Source organism: Poecilia reticulata, chromosome 15 (assembly GCF_904066995.2).
Source record: "Poecilia reticulata chromosome 15, P_reticulata-male-v2, whole genome shotgun sequence".
NCBI lineage: Eukaryota > Metazoa > Chordata > Actinopteri > Cyprinodontiformes > Poeciliidae > Poecilia > Poecilia reticulata.
In genome coordinates this window covers 23,644,423-23,661,303 of record NC_088844.1, presented here as the reverse complement: position 1 = coordinate 23,661,303, position 16,881 = coordinate 23,644,423, and the positions used below count along the sequence as shown (strand labels likewise).

The 16,881-nt window shown below is 36.9% G+C and overlaps 1 protein-coding gene across 2 annotated transcripts in view; it reads right to left on the bottom strand.

Moving 5' to 3' along the window:
• Positions 1 to 16,881, bottom strand: part of LOC103477281 (phosphofurin acidic cluster sorting protein 2) — a 52,549-nt gene that overhangs the window by 30,867 nt on the left and 4,801 nt on the right. The window lies entirely within an intron of this gene.

Here is a 16,881-nt window from a genome sequence, read left to right as displayed (position 1 = left end):
TTAACATCAATATTTTTTTATTGTCTTGAAAAACATACTGCAGAAAAACAAAACAAAACAAAACAAAACAATGATCTTAATTCCTGACTTGTAATAAAGAATACTTTTCGATATATACCAAAATTACTGTGCTCCTGAATTAAAAACATTACTGACATGGTGGTGAATTATTATTTACGAGTCCACCAGTGCATAAAAAAAGGCTCAATCTTATGTGTCGTCACTGAAACCAGACAGAAATTTCAGATAAATGATTGATTAGCTGCTACAAGCACATCAAAGACAACTCCTGCTCGCTGCCTGGCCTCTGTTTCTAGCACTGGATTGGTCTGATTATTTGTAGTTTACTTACAACATGAGTCGATAGGTGAAACCTAATGGTCTTCCCACAAGATGGGCGATATGGATTTTCATCATAATGTTTAGCAGTATTCTTTGTGAGAACAATAAAAGTCTATTCGGTTATAAATATGTCAGTGTTTCAGTCATAGCCACTCAAACAAAAATGGAGCAATATATACAAATTTATAACTGTGCACTGCACATATTTGAGGCTTAAATAGTCAAACAATTAATAAAGCAGGTGAATCATTGATGTTTGGCTACCAGATCATTAGTCAGCCGTGGCTTTCTTTGGCAGGATTTATGAAAGAAGCGCTGATATTTCAGCATTCCCAGCTCATCATCACTGTGAGTTTTTATGTCTCTGAGGACCCAAATTTGTATGTAATTTAAAAAGTCTGCTGCTGACGGAGGGGTCAGATCAGATGCCAGAAATCCCTTTGTTACTAGTATCTCCACTCCTGTCTGCCACTGTGTTTTGTTGTAAATGAAACTCATTGCCATCTGTTCTGGCCCGGTGCCCGGACGTCCCTTTGCTTATACTCTGCACCAGTTCGCTTTGACACCCAAACAGTAATTTCAGGCAGACCAGGTGTTAATAAGAAAAAATACAACAAATATTTGGTTAAAGTAGCTACAGAAATGCAAAGGGTTAGGAATGGAAGTTTAGAAAAGATTGCCAGTACTGATGCACAAAAGATGGTTCATAAACTGGTTTCAATGCCGCTACCAGTCAAAACACAGCTCTGTACCAAAAACTATGTCAACAGTCAAGAGAGAAGGCATCTATGCAGTCGTCTCTAGTTCTGGATATCTACAAACACTCAGTGCAATGCAAAGATAAGTGACACGTGTTCTCTCTGTGCCCCAGCTGATAAGCCCCTTTAAGGGCAATACCTCTGGCACTTTTTTGTTTTTCCTGGTAAACCCTTCTGATTGACTGATCATGGATAGAAATCCATCTTATTGTTATATCTAGGAAACCTGGTTCCCTGTCGATCGACAGACCTGATTAGCGTCTGGTTAAATCTGTGGAGAGAAAAATACAACAGACAGCCATGCCTTCACTCTGGAAGGAAATAGATGAAACAAGAATTTCCTCTAACATTTTGCTTCCTAACTGTATAATTTTATGTCTTTCATGTATTAATGTGGTTTAATTTAAACTACAACAAAAAAAACCAAACAACCTCTAATTTTCGAGAGCTTTCACATTCCTACTTACAGGAATGTTTTTTACATGTTTTTTATGTAAAACTCCAGGTTCAAATTTCCAGAATTCCTAATGATATTAAGGGAGGATGAATTGATACTGGGCAGATGGTTCTCTGAAGATGAACCCTGATCTTTTGGGGTATTTTTTATGTATTTATTTACACCAATAGCTTGTTTACTTTGGTCCGAATCAGTTGATAATTTTCCTTTCCTGTAACTTTTTTCTGGCAGTTTGGTTCATTTTCCCAAAGAGAAAGTTCCAAATGAACCAAAACCTGTCACCACAAATCAGGCAAGAAAGTTTAGTGTGTTTAGTGACCCAATGAAGGCATTTCACTCAAGCTTGCAACATACATCTATGTCACAGCTACATCGGATTGAGTCGCGTTAACGCCATACGCAAGCCACTCTAGAGTTTGTTTTGAGATCAACTCCTCTGGTCTTGGTAGTATTGTTTTGGTCTTCATCCTATTGAGGTTGCTATGCTGACATCTGCAGAAACAAATGACATCAAGTGGGGAAATGAACCAGAATTTTACACAAACTAAACATCTCATATGTAAAAACATCCTAAAACTCAGTCAGATCTACCCCTTCATATGGTTCAAATTGAACCATATGAAGATGGTAAGACAACAGTAACTCCAATCAAGTCTCCTTCAAAGTAACACATACTACAAGGAAATCTTTTACAAAATATAATCTTATGTGACTGACAGACATGTCTGGTGACTGGTTGAACTTTACTGTCATCTTAAAATGAACAGTTTCATACTGGCGCCCAGTCAGAGTCTGAGCACTTCACAGCTTGAAATGTTTAATCTATATGCCATCGCTAACAGCAACAGAGCAGCCCTGCTCCATCTAAGCCCATTACTCTCCCCATGTCACTCACTAAATGTTGACCTTTTTTAGCCTTTACTTTGCTGTCGCTGGTCCAAAGCTGTGGAATGCATTGCCTTTTGAAATTGCAATGATGAATTAAAGCTGCTTTTAGCACATAGTATTAAAGCGACATCTTTATGTTTCTACCAATGTTAACTTGTTTGATTTTATTCCAGTCTATGTTTTTAATTCTTCCACTAATAAAAAGCACTTTGTCTTGGTAGTAAGCTGAAATGATTAATGGTGATTAATCCGTTACTGGAATAATTGTCAACTACCGTAATTTAGTAATCGATTAATCACCAGCTGGAGTATAAAGACTCAAAAAAGGCCATTTACTGAAAAACCTAAATAGATACAACCAAAGCTAAAAATATACATACATTTAAGATAAAAACACATTTGTCTGTAAAAAGGCTTTAGCCAAAACTCCTCAAGTTTGCTTGAGGAGTTTATTTTGAATGCTGTTATCCCATTTTAGGCAATAAAATGTTTATTTTCTCATTTTAACAAGTAGAATGTAAAAATACAGAAGTTAAATCTGTAGAATGTGCTAATTTTTATATGATAATCATCAGATTAATTGATTACTTAATTAAATGTTAGCCACAGCCCTACTTGGTAGTGTCTGTTATAAGATGTGATGCCAGTAGCCATTGGCTGATTGGTTGATTGGCCATTAGCATTCAAAACAAGGTTGATTCTTCAGATAAAACAAACTAAAAATAAATCCAAATGATTAAAATGCTCAACTAAAGTGGTTTTGCAATGAACTATGACATCTTGAAGAAGACAGGAGCACCAGCAGGAAATGTAATGCTGCCAGTGAGTCCTTTAAAAAAAGGGATCAGTACAACAGAAAGCTATACATTAAAGAAGCAGATGAATTTCCTTGCTGTGCTCTTGGTTGAATCGTTAAATAATCATATTATTTTATTCCTCAAAGTGAAGCAGACAGCTACTGTTGAACCTAATGTGTAATGTGAGATAGCTTATCTGTGGCTACGACCATCCAACAATAATCTGGGTTGAACAAACAATACTAATCAGGCAGGGCACCCACTCTGCCGTAGTTAAATATTTGACTTTAGATAAGACTGCAGCAATCGTGAATAAAATGATAACTGAAGTATCTAACATGACTTATGACTCCTTTAAAAGTAGAGGAAGATTAACATCATGTTTCACCACAAGGTGAAAAGTATTTTGCATTATGCAAACCAACCAAATATTATGGCAGACAAAACATTATAGCATGCTTATGGCTAACATGCATCTGCCTCTTAAGGCCTTCTTTTCCCCAAACGAAGCATAAAATTCATCCAGAACAAATGTGGTTTCTGCAGAGTCTAGGAGTAGTCATGTGAACCATATCTAAGAGGTAAAGCTCTCCTCATTATCCATGAAGAAGCACCAAAGCTCTTTTTTCTACTTTGAGCATGCACAAACTCTCTGCAGCCATTGTTTTGGCTGCAGTGTACTGTGACTGATTCAGATTAAATTTTATTGACAATGGCAATGTCAATAAAATTTGACAACGAAGCGCAAATTGCATCTTACCGAAAACAATTAAGCAGTAATTGAATGACATATGGAGCAGTAATATAGAGTACACAAAATGAATTGTATATAAATAGGCGTTGCGACACAGTACCTGCTATGACTATAAATATGTTGCACAGTAGCAACACTGTATACATAGCTGTCCAATAACTATACAGTACAAAGGCTAAGACTATAAATGTGTAGTTCAGTAGGTGTATAGGCCCTCAATAATGGCTAGTTTGCTTTCCTGTTGGCCTTCGGCTGAGTTACTGCTGCCGATAAGTGAATGATCTCTCTGTTCCTTTTCCGTAGAGGATACAACTTCTCCAATAATTATATCTTTGACCTCATCTCTTTGATAGACAGAGCCATTAAAGGAGCTATTAAGACAACTACCTACGAGCTCTCTCTCTGTTTTTCATCACATAGATCTACTAACCTAGCAATTCTCTGATAAGTAACTTATTTTTCCTAGACACGGGCACTAACGGAGCTAATGCTAAGAAATGTTTGTCATTGAATCAAAATGATTAAACAGTACTGATATTAATTTGATTTGTATATTTCTGTAAAACTACAAGTGAACTGGGCCTATTTGTCTAGTAATAAGCATTAAGAGTAATTATATCAAATAATCTGAACAACACAATTGAAAACCTCAACTACAATTATTTTCTCTGTCAAAGCAATGCTGTAGATGGACTAAATATGGACAGATAGGTGGAAGTCAAAAATGCAGAATGACTGCAATCTCCGACATGTCTGGTTTTTCTCCCGCAGGTTTTGCTGACGACAAAACTTGGAACAGTACTAAGCCTTTTGTCTGCAGCTTTTGCAAAATGATGACCCTGTCTCATATGATACCATACAGTTTACATTACACTGACACTGCAAAGTTTTTAAACATAGACATACTTTGAAATCCTCGTGCATTCAAACGTTTGGAAATGGAATAAAAATGGATTATGTAACTGTAGGCATCTGTGAGAGAACATAATGTATAGAAAAGCAAACTTAGACTTTAAAGTTTTGTCTGACATTACAAATGACACGAGCTAAGGGAAAATAAGAAGTTGTGTTGTATATCTCCAAAAAGGAAGTATCTTTAGATCTGAATCCACATAAAACATATATAAAACACTGCTGGTGTTCTTTTAATTTAACGAAAGGTCAGATGTTATGCTTGAAACCATGAATACATGGCTGAAAGAATTTTAGAAAACCGTCTCTCTGGCAGAAACTGATTCATGAGATCTAAATCATCTTCTTCAAGGCCGTCAGCCAAAGAAATGCTTCCACTTTCAGGGTACATGTGGTCTCTATCACTGTGCTATTTCTGGACATCTCTGTGATAGTACAATTTCTAACAAAAACACTCTAATTTATGGGTCTACCAAAAATAGCAGCAGTTGCAGCCAAGGGAATACTCTACATTAAGAGATGAACTGATCAGGCTTTCTCCTGGCTGATAATAATTTCCAGTTATCTTCAAGGTTCTGACCCGTCAATTCTAATTTCGGACCATTCAAGTATTTTTCTAAGGAAAAATACATTTATTATGAATCCCACATACTTTTTGTTTTAAAAATGATCTACTTTTCCAGACTGATACTTCTTAAGGTGATAGCTCCTGTTAGCCAATTTTAAATATAAATTCAAAATACCCCTATCCTCGCAGGTATTTCTACGATGGTTAGAAATAAGAAACTGAGGCTGGATACACAGATGATACATCGAGGAACAGATGGACAGATTGATGGATGAACAAATAGACCAAAATGGATACTTGGATGATAAACACATGAATGTATTGACACAACTCTATGGTAAAACCTTTAAAAATGCAAATATTTTTCCACACTTTTTTCATAAATTCCAGACTAAGACTGAACCCTAACACTGCATGTCCCCAATCTTTATTTGGCTTAAATCAAAATTAAATGAGTATGTTATAGATTGACGCGTTAATGGATGAATGATTTTGGCAGTTCTTAGTATTGATGCATTTACTAAATGGAGGAGAGGGGAGTACTTCTTTTTTTTTTTTTTGGTATTTGACCTTCAGACAACAGGATATATAGTCTCTTTCCAATCCCTAACCAAATCGTTGCTGCATATAAAAATTAAAAAATGAAAACTGTGAGATAGGATGGCTTAAAAAGTGTCTGTGCAGCATAGCTGTTATGTTCCGGCTGCTTAGCGATCTGACCCAAAGATACGGCAAAGGAGCACTCTGACTTTAACAATATCCTGACACAACAGAAGGGGCACTTTTGCTATTCTTTTCCCTGGTCAGCAATCTAGTTGATGTTTTGCCAGTTCCATGCCTTCGGATCACTGCACAGCATTTGTCAGGGGCACAAAGCGGGGGAAAGTGGTGAATGAAGGCTGAGTGATGTAACAGAGTGCTGGATGAAAAAAGACACTTTTTGCTCGGTATGTGCACATGGGAGTTTCAGCCTTAAAGAAAAATTTTCCAGTAATGCTTTCACTACTTTCAACAAACCATTTCTTGATTCTTTGTGATGAGAATACGGTCAGATTCAATTAATAAAGCATCCTGTAACAGAATGCTCAACATTAAATTCTTCAGTTCTTCAAACTGAGTGGTACTGTCCTATATAAGTGGCAGATAAAAAAAAACACTCTGAAGAAAAGGCACTTTCTGATGAAAGCCAAAGTACTAGGGTTATATAATAACACCACAGTTTGTTCTCGTTTCAATGTATAATTCAACCCAAATAAAAGAAACACTGTTCTGAAAGCAACTTCTTTTGAATATTTTATTTGCCAACACCAAGCACAAGTGCAACTCTATTCAAAAGGGACTTGTAAAAGGAACAACTAAAATCTCCTCAGGCTACAAAACAACCACACTCTCCTCAGGCTACAAAACAACCACACTTACGGCATCTGATTTAGATTGTCAAAATACAAAGCCAAAAACCACATATTGAAACTATATGTTGTAAATCCCAAAAACTCATTAACACCATCATGAACAAGCCATCTTTTTTTGTATAGTTCCTTATTAAACTAAAAATCAACATCGAATGGAAAGACAAGCCTTTTGTGCAAGTTGTGCACAAGCAAGAAGACCAATGGTTAGTTATTTGGAAAAAGTTTAATTAATTTCTTGGGCAATAAAAGTCGCCCAAACCAGAAAAGACCAAAACAGTTTTAAGAGATTTACACAGTAGTGTGTGCCATAAGAGCTTAGCCTGCACTTGGGCTTCCATCAAAACCTCTTTTAGACCCCAAATATCTGGTCATGTGTGCCAGATGGCCATATGCTGGTTGAGCTTTAAATCCCTGAATGAAATCTTCTCATGGTCACAGTGTGGAGAAAAACAGTGAAGAGAGTAAACAAAGTAGAAGAAGTCTCTTTTAAAGCAAAGCCAGATTTGTGTGATTGTCAGGTTTAACAGCTAAAAGTAATATTCAAAAATGACAAGAATATAACCTTTGTAAGATACATTTTAGAGATGCAACCAGGTTTTACAGCTACACATGGACAGAACATGACTTATGGATTTCAATACTTTGCCTTCAGTCAGAAAAATCCATGGATCAGTATGGAAGTGTTGCAGAATAACCACAGAGAAAATACCATTGTATAAAACTGTAGTATTTTGTTTTGTTTCATACCATTATGTATGAAACAAAATGGTATTTTGCATTAAAAAAATACAAAATGTTATTAAATCACCCTCAGAGTTGGATTTACTCTTTACTAGATAGAGTCAGCAACTGAACAGGGCTTTGAACGACTGAGTGCTTTGGCGACACCTGTTAAAGATGTCGTTATCTTTAACAGGAAAGATGGCGACATTTCATCATCACTGGATTTCATCACAACCCTGTTGGGAATATTTATAAAATCTTTCATTTATCATTCATGCAACTAAGGTGGCAGGTGGTACATTTAAATTTAGTAGAAATGTGTGCAAACAGATGCATGATGTTCATGAGGTATGATGAACATCGCACCTCTACATAAAAGGATCCTTACTTATTCATAAAAGTACACTCCTATCCAGTAATTTCCCCTGTACAGTGGGCCAATACTTGAGAACCCATTTAAAATCGCTCACAACTGCCCATTTTAAAAGTTTTAACACAAGATTTGTCTTGTGTTTAACAGTCTTCCTCATCTCTGCTCTTGGGATGTAGCTAGTCAGTGGCATGGGAAATTAATGGTGATTCTAGATTGATTCTAGATTGGCTGGTTGATATTTCGGCTTCCCAAATTGCATTTTCTTTTCGATATTTTAGAGAGGAAAAAAAAATTCAACTTTTCTGCTAATTTGGAGTTATGTACCAAAGAAGAGTCTGGGAATACAGGACCAGGAATAGACAGGGATCCACTATACAGTTAAACTGCTATAAAAACCTCTCCTTTTTATTAAATATTCAGCTTGACTTCTCAGTGTGCTCCTCATCAATCAAGAACAGTGGTGTCAAACTCTAGTCTTCAAAGGCTGGTGTCCTGCAGCTTGTCAATATGTCCCAAATCCAACACAGTTTAATCAAATGAGATAAATACATCCCCATGCACTCAAGTCCTGATGATGACCTAATTATGCAAGGTGTGTTGGCTGAGATACATCTAAAAGTTGCAGAATACCCGCCCGTAAGACCTGAATTTGAAGATCCCTGTTCTAAACCATCAACAGGATTTACTATAATTTTTAAAAGCACTCTCCAAAAATTGCAATAATATGAAGGATTTGTCACACCAACTTTGAAGAGGGGAATGGTTTAGCTGTATTGTGTCTATTTTTATTATTCTGTACTTACCATCTATTTTGTGCAGAACAACTGTTGCTGAGGATTTTAATTTGCAGCAGCGTGGAGGAGGATAGGTGTCATCACTTAGGCATTAAACCATCAGAATATACGTTTTAAAAGACAAAGACGGACTGAGATGAAACGGTATTCCTGTGAGGTGGGAGGATGTAAGAGCTGTGCCGATAACTGTTGTAATACTCCATAATATAGTATTAGTGTGGTCAGGAGCCCAGCCATGGTACAATCCGACTGTTGTTGGGATTAATGCCATATTTTATGTAACTTTACATGGTACTGCTTAGTGCCAGATTATATTCCCATTTGATTCAAACTAGAGCTTCTCTCACACTTTCAAAAGGATTACCAATAGTGAAGTGTGAATCACAGGCTCTGCTAGAACCTGATGGCAAAAAATAGGAAATAGAGAATGGTAAACTTGTAGATAAAACACAATTTTATCGTCATAAATCAGTCTGTTAGTCCTCTCATTAGCAACAGCTTAACATAATATACAAACCCATTGTGCATTCACAACCTCCAGGGATTTGACAGTAATTTTCAGGAACTCGGTGGAATGAATTTTATCTTTTGTTGCTGATACTGCTGTGGCTGACATCTCTTTTGTCTGTTTTCCATTCTTAAACCGACAAAGTCAGCAGGTTTGTGTTTGTGATGGACACAGAATGCCAGATCAGCCACAGGACACCATACCACAGTTAAAAACATAGACAAGGCAGAAAATATGACATGCTTTGTCTGTCCAACCTAACATACAGTTGATCCTCAGTAACGGAAGGCCCTGTATTATTTGGTGCATGCATTTCTTGAAATCACATTGTGCCTAAGCCACCAGATTTACAGATAAAGGTACATCCTGTAAATGTAACTGCCTCTGACAATGTTATGACTGAGCTTTAAAATCCTATTATGGTGGATGGTCTATCTCACTAGAATGTCCCTCTGTCTGTCACAAGAGCAAAGCTTCATTTAAAACAATCTGTGTGTCAAATTAACTGATCAAATACATGCAAACCTCTTCAGAGAAGATTTATGTTTGATAAATTAAACAGTTTATATGGGGCATTGATGTGGTCCCCTGTTGGCACCTTGCAAATGTAAAAAAAACACATACCACCTTTTGGAAGGCTTTATTTAAGTTAGCAGAGTGAAAAATAATCTTTCGTTGATGATGCTGTACTGAATTATTATTGGTTATTTTTACTTGATGCGTGGTGGAAAACACGCTGCCTTCCAAAACATTAATAAGTCAAGACAAAGAGATGCTTTAATGTTTGTTTAAAAAAAAAAAAAAACAGACCTAGTTTAAAATATGATTAACAGTTGCCATTTAATTAACTAATTTTTCAACTAACAATTAAACTAAACAAATTTTCCTCAAAAGAATTAAAGGCAATTTTATTCAGGTTAGTATCTTTTAAAGGAGCAAAATTTAGAAATATGGTTTAAAAATAGGCAGAAGTGACATTTATATAGTAGTTATAATGCCTAAATTAAGGCGACTGTGGGTGGAGTAGTTGTCGTCTTGCAATCAGAATGTTGTAGGTTCAATTACAGCATCTTCCTGTTACATGTCCATGCGCCCCTGGGCAAGGCACTAATCCCTAAGTTGCCAACCAGTCTGCATATCGGTGTGTAAATATGTTTCTAGTATAAAGCGCTTCGAGTGGTCAATATGACTGGAAAAGTGCTTTATAAATTCGTTTACATGCAGTCACCACATTAATTAATCAAACATCAGTCCAAACTCCAGGCTTAGAGTTTACTAAAATATTTATGCAACTGATAGACTACATGTCTAACTTAATAGTGCTTTCAGCTGCATGAAAAAAAAAAAACTTGAAGTGGCTCTGGTTTTTCAGTCACTAACTCAACGTACTCCAACACTGTAAAACCTCCTCAACCTTTGAAAAACTTCTCTAACACGGCTAATTTATCACAGAAGCAGACACTTCACCCACCGTACAGTTTGAGAAGAGATAACCAACGACTACAAACAGACTACTCTGACATTTTCGACATGCATATGCAAAATGAAAAGACCCCTGCAGAGTTTATTACGTTGAAAGCAGAGTAAATCAAAAAAAGAAAAGGCCATTAAAAAAATAACATGGGCCAACGGATTGTTTTTGTCAGTCGCTGCTGTTCTTTGAATCTTGCCCATTTTGATATATCTAGACATACACAGCCACTAGCGAGTCAGAGCAGACAAATTCTGCTCTGGTTCAATCCAATCCAATTCAAATTTCTGATGGTGGTCGAAGAACACCACTGGGAGTGAGAAACGGTTCCAGCAAAGCCTGCAAACTCAAATATCACTCCCTACCAGCAGCATCACAACATCCAGCAGAGCAGTGCTAGAGAACGCTTCGACTCCAGTGGCAATACAGCAGACAAAAGACCGGAGGATAGTGAAAGGATCTTTTTCTGTTGGGTGCTTTTGTTTAACAGTCAAATGACAAAACTCATTTGATTTGATGTTAAACTGAGTGAGACACAAAGAGTTTTTTTCCTCCCTCAAACTAAAACAATAAAAAACAAACACTGAAACCATTTCTGGCATTTAGGCTGAAATATCAACTGAGTTTTATTATTTATATTTCATGCTGACATTTGGTGCCTGAATGTTCTTTAACTCCAAAACTATTCACTGCTATGTAGAGAGGCTCTTTCAGAAAGAAAAACGGCCTTGGAGACCTGGGGTTAGCGTCTCTTATAAATGCCTTAATTAAGCCTTCGTACCTTTATAAGACTTATCTCCTCAGGACAAAATTTACTCAGTGAAACGAATCACTTCTTCACATTACTCAATAACAATGATAAAACAGTTGCTGCATATAATCCTCCTGTATCATCAGTGTCATTTGGAATGAACAATAGCAGCCCGAACCAGCCTGCTGAGTATGCGCTCCAGTTCACCTCCCCAGGCCCGACGTTTCCAAATGACTAATGGACTGGATGTATAAAGCCTCTAAGTTCTCCAGAGATTTCTAGCTTTTCTCTCAATCCATGCAGAAAACAAAAAAGAAAAAGTTCAACCTTAGCAAACCAGCCCCCAATATCTCCAATGGTGTCAGCTAAATCCGGTGGATTTCATAATCATTTTGACTAAGTCTTAGGTTTTAATCTATGAAGCAAATATCCCATTGTTTTATTATTTTAAAACACGGAAGAGGGGGGTGGTTGAATGCAGTGGTGGTGAGGCGCTGCGGAGATGGAACAGGGCTCCAGACAGTTCAGAGAACTTAATCTGTGATTAGACAAAGTGGGGAGGGCATCAAGCTTAAAGCTATTTAAAAAAATGACCCCTCTAAAGGCTGTTATGTCCCAAACTAAACAGACAAATCCCAGAGTGTGCTGGAGTTTTGTTTTTTTTCTCCCCCCTCACCGTTTGACAGTTAATCAGACTAATCTTTTCTTGTTTTAGATTCGTTAGGATAACCAAAATAATTTTTATTTGCCAAATGCCAGAATATTATTTTTTTCCCCAGGTTATTTGTGGCCTTTATTTGCAGTATTTAGGACAGGGAATGGGCAGAGAGAAAAGGGGGAAGGCATGCAGCAAAGAGTCCAGTGCTGGGAATCTTTGACTGCCTTTGTATCTGGTATCTTCAATTATGTTACTAAAATTGTCTTAAAATTCTGAACATCATAATATTGTCTGTATAATTGAAATCATAGGGAGCACTTCAGAAAGCAGAATAAGCATGACTGCAGCTATCTCAAATATGACAACAGATGAGTAAATACAGCAACGCATTATTAGACTGTTGTACAAGATCTCTGTTTCTGTGATAAGTGACAAAGATCTTATCTTTTTTTTACCCAAGAAAAATCAAGCAGAAACACATTTCCCATCGTTTTCCTTCTGACGGGATTTCCCCCTGTGTCAGAAGACGGTGCATTTGTCTCATTCGCTTGTTCAGAAATTCAGATCTCCTCTTTTTAACTGGGACCCCAGGATCCGCCCACATGTAAATCTGGCCCTTATATCCCCCCCCTATTCAGAGGTCCAAACCGGGGGAGGAAGAGAGGACAAACACATCTTGCCCTGTGTGGAATTAAACATCCACATTCAAGGCATGAAAAAGCTCTGAGCCAGGTCAGCAGAACTTTTCAGCAGTTCTGGCAACCCTTTCCTGAGAGTTTGTTGTTGGCTGACAAACAGTAAAAAGACGACAAAACCTGAAGTGGCTCGCTCTTCGGCTGCACAGCCGGATCTCGAGTTCCCAGGAATGCAAAAATGTTTCCCAAGGAAATTCCTGCTTCTTCAGGAAAGCAGGGAAGGAAACCAAGAGATTTTTTGACACATTTCGGGGAGTGGGAGTAGGCGAGAAGAAGGGGGTTTGAGTGTCGATTGGTCGACTGTTAAGAGTGTGTGTGAACAGCACGTTGGAACAAGGAGAAAAAAGGAAGTACTAATATATGCTTAACGAAAAATTTTAATGCCAGGACAGATATTTAGAATCACATTTGAGATATTTATACATACAATTTTAAACCAATTTGTAATTTCTCTTAGATTTTTTCTATATTATGGTACTGATAGAAATGTTAAAATGCTATTATTGGATTTATACTGTTGATAAACATAATCTCTGAAAATATTAAAGGAGAATTTTTCAGGGTGAGGGCTTGTTTATTAGTAGCAGTTTCCATTAGGCCTTCAGGGAAGAGCTTGTTGTTTTTACAGTTTTCAGTGCAAAGATGAATAAAGAACCTGTCACCTACTGCAAAAACCCTGTTCTATTTCATCAGCTCCATGGGAGCCTGCAGGCATCGTCTACAACTCTGTGTCAGCTCTAGGTTTGCACCACACACCACATCATCAACACATACACTCCAGACTCTACAACAATTCAAGCATCAAAAGCAGAGGATTTTTTCCCCCCTCTCTGTAGAAAAGCCTGAGGCAAATAGATTTTTATTGTTAATTTATAGTTTTGTAAACATTTAAAATAAATTTGCAACATTTTTAAGAGCATGGTGTCCTTTAGATAACTAGGTCATTTTTAAAATGTATTTGCTATAAACTTTAGTAAAGAATCAACTAAAAGCCCCACAACTGACTGTATGCATTTTTTTTTTCTTTGACGGAAATTTATCTCCACAACAAGGAAGTCATTCAACCGTCAGACAAGTTTTCTCCACCTTCACCTAATAACTTCTCATCACCTTTAGGTTGTTTGTGTACCAACGAGTCATTGGCTGGTTTCTAGTAACAAAGTTAACCAAGGTTGTAAAAAGATCTGTGCCGTAATGTTCCTCCAATATAAAGAACTTTTGTGAGATAACTTAAAAAGTGATAGAGACTGGATGTTTCTGGGGGTTTTTTAGAAGATAGGTTAAAGCAGAACTGCTTCACCTGCACAACCAGCTAGTTTATTACATCTGTGTTACAGAACTGACAAAATTCTGTTCAATTAGGATATTTTCTTTTTGCTTCAGTCCATGTATTAACCTCAGAATAGCCATCCTTCTGTCATATAACATTAATAATAAATATGTTAAACCATATTAGTAGCCTAAATTTTTTTTTTTTAGCTTTATCTGTTTTAAAAAAATAAACATGTTAAATTTTGGTGAAAATACCATGCAAACATGTTGCCTTTTAGCTCATCATGAGAATCTAATACACAGCACATTCAAAAAACCAATAGTAGAAAATTTAGAGCAAACAAGTGAAACTTTTAGTTATGGTAACAACATAAACAAGATTATTAGATTTATTTATTTGCCAGACAGAAGAAGTTATTTTTAATCTATTGAAGAATATTTTTAAGAAGCTAAGCTAACATTTAGCTCATATAAGGAATAGAGTAGACTGTCATACTAAAATATTGATCTATTTAAATAGATTTTCTAAGTTTTTAAAGTCAATTTGCCATAAACAAGTCAGAATGCTGGCGTCCAGAATAATCAGAATCAGCTTTATCGGCCAAGCTTATGCGCACAAACAAGGAATAAATATATACATTTTAGTCAAAATGTATCAAATATTTTCACAATATTTTATTTAGTCAAATATTTTGTGGTTTTTACTCCTGCTAGTAGTGCTTTAGGTGTTAAAAATGGAGCAACGAAAAGACGAGAAACATGAGTGACGGAGGACTGATGGTGCAAAGTCATTGTCGTGAAGGGCACTGGAGGTGGCTGATGAGGACTTCTTCATGAGTCCACAAGAAAACAGCGGATTAAGCAGACAGCATCTGTGTATCCAGCATCAGATTACTAGCTTCTCTTTTCCTGTTATGAAATCAGATTACTGCAGCTCTGATGCTAAGAAACAATATCCATGCCTTGAGACGAATGTGTTGTTGAACGAGTGAAGGGGTAAATTTACCTAACATACAGGTCTAATTTTATGTAATCTTACATCAATGTTTAATCTTTGGTCCAATAATAAATACAAAGGGAATTCTTAAAACACAAATGAAGGGGATTAACGGCACAGATGATGTAGGCGGTGGCATACAAACAGTTAAATCTGTGTTGACTACATATATGTAATAATGCCCCCCTGATGGCTGCATGGTAAGCGACCTAGAACAAAAACATTATGTTGCTTCAGTCCAGTTCTGACTGTTTGTTGTCGTTTGTCCATTTCACTTCCACACAAATGCAGCACAGATCAGATTTGGGGCAAGTGAAAGAAATCAAAATAAAACTGTCAGCAAGAAGAAAAAGAAAAGGCTGAAACTCAGACAGGCAGAACGAAGCAAAGCTCTGCTTACTAGAAATAAAGCTCAAACCAAGGAAGACAGATCCAGGTTGTACCTTTAAATCATCTGCAGACTCAGAATCCAGACTGCAAAAATACCATGGTGTGTTTAAGGGGGAACTAGTCAGCGTGGAATTCAGCTTTAGTCTCAAATCGGGCACACTCACTAACATGCGGACAATTAAAACACAAAATACACAGATGACTAAACAACTGCCATGGCATACCAGAAAGTCCAGCTTTTTGTGTTGTTTTTATTTTTCCTCCATTACAAATAGTCCATAAACTATCGTCATTGCTTCTTCTTAGTCGACTGTGTTTGTTCATGAGTAAAATCTGTGTGTGGTGTGTCGTCTTTGTTGTGTGGCTGTACACCAAAGACTGTGGGACCAAACCTCACATCTATCATCTATGTGTGGGGTCTCTGGTTTTGGAAATCAACTGGCAATTTGAAATTTTTGCCACGTGAAGCAGGTACTAATGATCTACAACAAGATATTATTTTTTTTATGACTGCAAGCACTGGGGAAGGGGAAGCCAAAAGTCTGTACCTGAACTTTTTGTACCAAATAAAAATCCCATCTGAAAAGATGTTAATCTACATTAACAATAGAGCTCTCTGCAGAGATGTAATATCCAAAGCACTTTTTCCCTCAAAAACACAATTGTTTCACTTCTTTGAAAGGCTTAGACTTGGAGTCATATTCTTTCTTTTTAATCGCTTTCTCACTTGGAAACCATTTCAGTGAAGTCACTTGTGTATACGTTAACATGCGAACAGGATTTAACCTTCATATGGAAACTCAATATTCTTATAAATCTCACCCCACATCTCTCTAGATCTCTTTAATTAGTCAGCAGCATGACTACAGCACTAGTCAGCTCAAAGCTAAGGGGGAAAACATGGGCATGTGTGTTGGTCCTTCATGTTTTTTTCTCAACGCCCCCTCAAAAGGTTTTGTGTTAAAATCAGCGGACAAAGAAAAACATGAATTCTTCCAAAGAGAAATAAGCAACAAAACCAACACCACATGGCATTTATAAGATTGGGGGTGGCAGTCTGGCAGCCATGGGAGTGCTGGAATCAAAACAATTCAAGTCCAACTGTTCCAACAGGCAGCCTGTTCAGGACAAGGCTTTAACAACTCTAATTTAGCAGACAGAAGCCTCTCAAATATCAGCACAGTTGGATAAAGAAGCCCCAAATGAGATTTTTTTTTTTTTTTTGCAGTTTGGCAATTCAGATTTTTTAAGGTTTTGCTTAATTAAATTGTTTTGACGGAGCATTTGGTCACTGGAGTTTTTTGTCACATGAAATGTAACTAAAACTGAATTGTGAAATAAATCCAGTTTTCTATGTTGAA